This window comes from Anneissia japonica, unplaced genomic scaffold, assembly GCF_011630105.1.
Source record: "Anneissia japonica isolate Jap-2015-1 unplaced genomic scaffold, ASM1163010v1 scaffold2069_len581484_cov189, whole genome shotgun sequence".
In the NCBI taxonomy this organism is placed as follows: domain Eukaryota; kingdom Metazoa; phylum Echinodermata; class Crinoidea; order Comatulida; family Comatulidae; genus Anneissia; species Anneissia japonica.
The window spans coordinates 447,225-453,713 of NW_022741553.1; the positions used below are offsets into that span (position 1 = coordinate 447,225).

At 33.1% G+C, this 6,489-nt stretch overlaps 1 protein-coding gene across 2 annotated transcripts in view; it reads left to right on the forward strand.

Annotated features, from left to right (window-relative positions):
• The first annotated feature begins 334 nt into the window (after positions 1–334).
• Positions 335–6,489, forward strand: part of LOC117118765 (large neutral amino acids transporter small subunit 4-like) — an 18,773-nt gene continuing 12,618 nt past the window's right edge. Inside the window, exon 1 of one of the 2 annotated variants that reach the window (XM_033263465.1) lies at positions 335–440. The gene's annotated coding sequence lies outside the window, so the exon portion shown is untranslated. The remainder of the gene's footprint in view (positions 441–6,489) is intronic. The other variant, XM_033263466.1, reaches the window with a different exon arrangement.

Below are 6,489 nucleotides of genomic sequence, written 5' to 3' on the forward strand. Positions count from 1 at the left end.
CTCTGAAAGAAAGTCTATACGTGATTCACTTCAAAAGAAAATTGCTTATAGGGCCAACTTAAATGCTTATAAGTTAAAGTATCAGTTTGTGCATTAATTTTTTTTTCTTCATATTTTTGTATAAATATTTATATATTTTTTCTTCTTTTCCATTTTCTTTAAGCAGAAGATATTAATTTTAAAGTTCTTACCAAAAGCCTCACTATAACTGTTTCCCCCTATTTTTTTTTCAGGTGCTATATATTTTTGTATCAAGTGCACATAAAAAGCAGTGATTTACAAAATGGCTCCCACACTGGAAACGGCCCAACGAAGGCGAATGTGGCTGTTAGTTACTATGGTATTTGAGAACTTATTTTTTTCGGCAGTTCTTTTGGGATGGAGTTCTCTTTTAATGGTTCTAAAGCAGGAAAGATTTTACTATTACCTTTGTGAAACAGGTGAGTTGAAGTTCTTTATGTTCTGATGTTTTGGCCAAATTAGACTTTGTTTATTTTGTCTATTGATGATCAGATCCTGTAGCTTTATCACTGTTAATGGTCAAAGGGGCAGTGGTCAAAGGAGCAATGGTCAAATCAGTGGCGTATCTAGGGGTGCGCGGGGATGCTCATTCCCCCAAAAAATTACTCGCGTCCCTCAGAAATCATGGTCAAGTAGTTAAAAATCACCTTATTTTGCGAATTAACGCCCCTTAACTGATCATTGAGCCCCCCCACTTTCGCGCCCCTGCATCAGCACCCTTATTTTAATAATTCTAGATACCCCACTGGGTCAAAGGAGCAATGGTCAAAAGGCCCAGCAATGGTCAATATGGCAATGGTCAATGTGGCAATGGTCAATGGGACAACGGTCAAAAGGGCAGTGGTCAAAGGGGTGATGGTTAAAGGTGCAATGGTCAATGTGGCAATGGTCTAATGGGTAATGGTCAATGGTCAATGTGGCAATGGTCTAATGGGTAATGGTCAATGTGGCAATAGTCAAAGGGGAAGTGGTCAATACGACAATGTCAAAGGGGAATGGTTGGTGAAAGGGGAAATGGTCAATGTAACAATGGCCAAAGTTGTGAAAATCAAAGGTACGGTGGTCAAAGGGCCAATGATCAATTTGGCAATGGTCAAGGGGGAAATGGTTGAAGGTAAATGGTCAATGTAGCACAAGATAAATGCATCTTTCAGACATCTTGCTCCCAATCAATAAAGTTGGTTACCATGCAAATATTCTCTTTCTGATAGAATACTATGGCAAAGTCAGGCCTGTTTTGCCGGTAAGGGGGAAGGAGTGGCAACTTATGGTTCGAGGGGATGACTTAAGAGTATTCCCTATGGGGTCCATGGCACTGTGTTCCTGGAAATTCATGAGTTTTTGCCATTTTAATCTTTTATCCAAATGATTTCACACTTGGTAGCTAGAAGATTATTTTTGCTGCTGCTGGGGAGGGGATTCGCCACTTTGGCATCATACCATTAGTAATTAGTCTTTCATACTTAAGAATAACTCTGTAAATGGTAGTTACTCCTGTACTCCTGTATATTACGTCCAGCTTTAGTTCTGCCACCGGCAGAATGAACGATGGGATGTGACTCTGTTGAATTTCGTAGCAATTAATTTTGTATATTTACATTATTCATCAGCATATCTACTTATTCACTATTTGGCACTTTCCTGAGATATAGAATATCACAGTATTTTCCATATGACTGATCTGTTAGGTCCTATGATGTTGATGCAAAAATATTCAACACTTTACGGTGTGAATTTATTATCAGGTGGTAATATGCTGATTTGGGAAATTGACACAAACACCGGCTTGTTTTTTGGTTGAACGTGAATGACGTCATTAGTAAAAACACTTGACGATCAATGATTAACCAAATTGTCGCCATTTTTCTAGCAGATAGGTTAAGGGGGCAGTCCAATGACGTCTCCAAAAGTTTGATGACAGGGGTATAACCAATCTGACAGGTGTATAACCAAATGCCAGCTTCAGGTTTGTGGTCCTGTTGTAAAACCCAAGGTGGAAGGGGGTAGGGGGTGGCGCTGGGCGAAGTGTAGAGATTTGGCTTAGGATGATAAAAATTGTGCTTTGAAGGTAAGAATAATATAAACTGCGCTCAAAAAAACTTTATTTGGATTGGCAAATTAATGTTTTTAGTCCAACCATGGTGGAAACTAATTCCTTCATGGTCCACAACCTCACATGGCATACAGGGTGTATAAATGCTTGTCCAAATGGGAGACACTTTTCCCTTGAATACTGTACCTGCTTGCAATGCCAAAGTTATGGCAAATGTATGGCAATATTAAATTATTTATATTAGGTACAATTTTAATAATTAGAACACACATTCAGTATCTTTAAATAAGTTTAAAGTCTATTATTAAGAAATATTCTGCTTTTGAAATTAAAATAAAATGCTTCAAGTAAGCAGTTCTTGAAAATAGAGAAACAATAATTATTTATCAGAGATGCATTTAAAAACACAAGGGCAAAAACAGTACTTAAAAACAGCATAGACAAAGAAATATGTATCTCCCACAACCAGCATTAATATAGTTTGAAATTTTATTATTATTTTATTATCAGTAATAAGATCGAGGTTATTGCTCTCTCAGAAAATTATTCTTGAAAACATAAACATAAACACAAAAACATAATATCACTTTATATCATCTGTATTCTTTCCCTTCTATATTTACTTACATCATTATTATTTTATACTTGTACTGTACATAATTATTTGAATTTTTTTTAATTTGTAGTGCGATGCTTGTCCCTATACAGATAGTCCCTTAAACAACAATAAATCATAAAAGATAAAACAATGAATTATAATTTAGTACAATTCAATATTATTCTTTATTGCTACATTGGCATTCAAAGGCTTGTTATCTAAAAGCCCAGTGACAGATCCAGGAATTTGAAATGGGTGGGGGGCACAGAGAGGGACATTCACAGTTGAAGGTTCTGTACTACCTCAGTCCAACCGTTGGGCTGAGGTAGTGAAAATTTATGATTATGGCACCTCTCTGGAAATGCCACTCTTAGACTCAAAAGTTGAGTAAAATTTTCTTTTTTTCTAATTTTTAAATTTTTTTTATTTTGAAAAGTTTAGGGGGGCCCAGGCCAGCTGGGACCCCCTTGAATCCGCCACTGAAACCATTCATATTTAATTAACATGGATTTACGGTAATCATTAATCAACTTGGTAACAAAAGGTATGATACCAATATTCACTTACACAAAACAATCTAAAATAATCACAGATAATGCATGTTTGATCTGGGATTACTAGATGTCAGGTCAAGTATGAATCTGATAGCAGAGAAGGGAAAAAGAAAAAAAGTAGGACAAAATTCAAGACATTTAACCCTGAAAGGTTATCAAATTTCTAAGGCCAATCAATATTTGATAGTCTACAAATAATAATAATATGCTTTCAGAGATTTATTTATTTTAATAACTTATCAAAATTGTCAATAATTTATCAATTAAAAAGTACATGTTGTTTCTCTGTTTAGTTTCTGGCTTTAGAAAATAAATTTCTGACATAAATACTCAACACCCTAGTAGGCCTCATTTTAAAACTGTATCTTAACAAATGAGAGAAGTAAATATTGATAACTGGATTGTAAAAACCAAAGTCTGAACTATTAATGAAAGGGTTATCTATTCAAATTGTTTCCTTGACAGTATAACTAGGGTGATAAAAGTTATCTTGAAATATTCTATACGGTAGATTACACTTTCAAAAGGACATCAATCAGTATACACTAAATTTAGGCTATGTAACCAATGGTAAATTCCACTATATAACAATATTTAACAACAAATTTTGATGTAAGACAAATCCATGTAACAAGTTCAACAAACGATTTAGTCTTATAATATATTTAGTTTTATAATATACTTTCAAGGTTATTGCTAGCTTTGTGCAAAGGATTAAATATCTGCTAGAACTAAATCACCTAAAAATTACTTAAAAATTATTTGTGAGTGGGTGTGAATTTTGAATTTTGTATTAAATATTATTTTGAATTGAATAACAAACCAAAAAATAAATTGTCAATATTATATGACATACCAGAATATTAAACTGATAAAATAACCAAAGTATAAATTTTATGATACACAATTTTTCTGCATTACAACATCTGAAGAATATATCATATTTTGCTGCTTGGCCTAATACTTGTTAGATCATCAATTCAGTCCAATTAATATATATGTCCAGATGATAAAGTAAATATACAGAGAAAATGAAATTACACAAATCAATCTGGTTGATGGCATTAAAAAACTAAAAATGCTGAATGTTTGGAGGAAAAAAGCCGAGAAAATATGTCTGCTTAAACCGTTTAAAACATCTCCTAATGTTGCTGACTGAACAACCTGACAACAAAGGACATGAGGCCTGTATCACAAATTTGAAATAATGCCACAATTTCATTTTTTTTTGTATTCAGCAAGGCAATAAACATAATCGAAACTGGTCATCGAAACAATTTTAATTAAAAAAATACCTGTATAACAAAGACAATTAAACAAATCAGCTGATTGGCAATGTTTCAATCAATTTTCCCAGGTCTGCATTAGCTGGCATAAAGACACAATAAGAAATTCACGGTTAATTGTGATTTAATGTATTTGCATAATTTATGTACAGTGACAAAATAAATTAATATTGAACAAAGAATTTTGATATTGTCTCCACTACTTATTATTGGCAACAATATCATTGTGATGTCAGTGACAATAAAAAGTTGAAGAGTGCCAAATAATGTTTACAAAATGAATGTTTGCAAACAATGTTCGATATGGAAATCATTATAAGGAATGTGCAACACTTGCGTCAGGTGTGTAATTCTATTAGGTCCTTTCCTTCTTGTGCTGACAAACAGGTTGTAATTTAGAAAACGAGGCTAGGCTGAAAGTGGCCCAACTTCTACAACTGTTTCTGTTAATAATAAATCTTGTGCCTATGGCCTAGACCTTACCAGGAAACACAATGTTAAATGAGTGCATAGATGATGCCATAATTAATTTGGTGTCAATAATAATCCATGTTGAAAATATTAACATCTTTTTCCTAATATTTGATTGGTTGTTATGGTGGGCTCTGATGAGTAGAAAATTGTGGTGTTTTTTTTCCTTCCTAAGTATAGTTTTCAAGATATACTCTACAAATTTACTCTCACCTCAATGCTATTAAAATGTAAGCAAACTATGGTTCTTTTTTATGACACTTATAGCTGCCTCTGGATATATTCACATCATTTGTTTTTGAATTTTGAACATAAAATTTAAGATGTTTGGCCAAGACCTACATTCAGATCAGCTGTTTTTAAAGAGGTTAATAAAAGCTGACCTGGGAAAGTTCAGCATTGATATTGAATAACCAATTTACTCCTGCAGCATATTCTAAAAATACCATATTCATTAACAGACAATGGGATGCAGCATCCAATCCTGGAGCTCAATTCTTCCAGGGTTTTCAATATTGTCCAATGAGTGATAACAATCAATGAGACATTTTTAATAATGCCCTGAAATTTATTTGATTTATTAAATTAATTATCAATTAACCAATTTAATAAATAATTTATGAAATTTTTGGCAACATGATTAAAGCCATGTTTACCATCCAAAAGAAATGCACAGAATGATGCTGAAGTTATGCAATTCAACAGAGTTCATGAAATCCTTAATTTTAATGGGAAAAACTTGTTTGGTTTATTTAATTCGTGACCAAAATTTACATGTTTTTTAGTTTAAATTGCTTATCCAGTAGGTAATCTAGCAGCTTTAACAATAATTCTACAATGCTCCAGTACACACCTCCTTTGTAACCAATCAAATCACAGAATTTCATTTTCCAGGCAGCCAATTACTGATCAGCACTGCTGCTTACATCCTAGCAACAGCATCTCATTAAAGTTTACTAGTACTAGAGGAAAGCAGCCAATCAGAGGCAAGAAATATCACCTGAGCTTTAGAGCAAAGCTAATGAAAATTGAATGGAAATAATAGGGTGGAAAAAATTTCAAGAAATGAAAAGCTTTTTAATTTCCTCCTCAAAAATTATGAAGAATATGTTTACACAGTACTTTATGTTGTGGCCCAACAAAGGATATTATTAGAAATTCAGATATGAAATCAACTATAAAGATTTGTCACGAACGGAAAACAATAATTACAACAAAACAAGGGAACTACGTTAGCAGTAGATATTTCATTATATAGTTAATTTTCAGTTGACCAAGTTTGTTTCACAATTTGTTATGGATCAGTGGAAATGCTGAAAGTATAGCTTTATTTTTTTGTTTTATATGTCAGGATTACAACCCATGAACAATCTTCACTGATCCAAAGGCTTATGTACAGTACTTAAACAATTAGTTAACTAGTAGGATGCAATTTATTATTTGTTGGGAATGATAACCAGTCCAAAACGACCTACTCAAAGAATATAGGAACTATATTATATAATT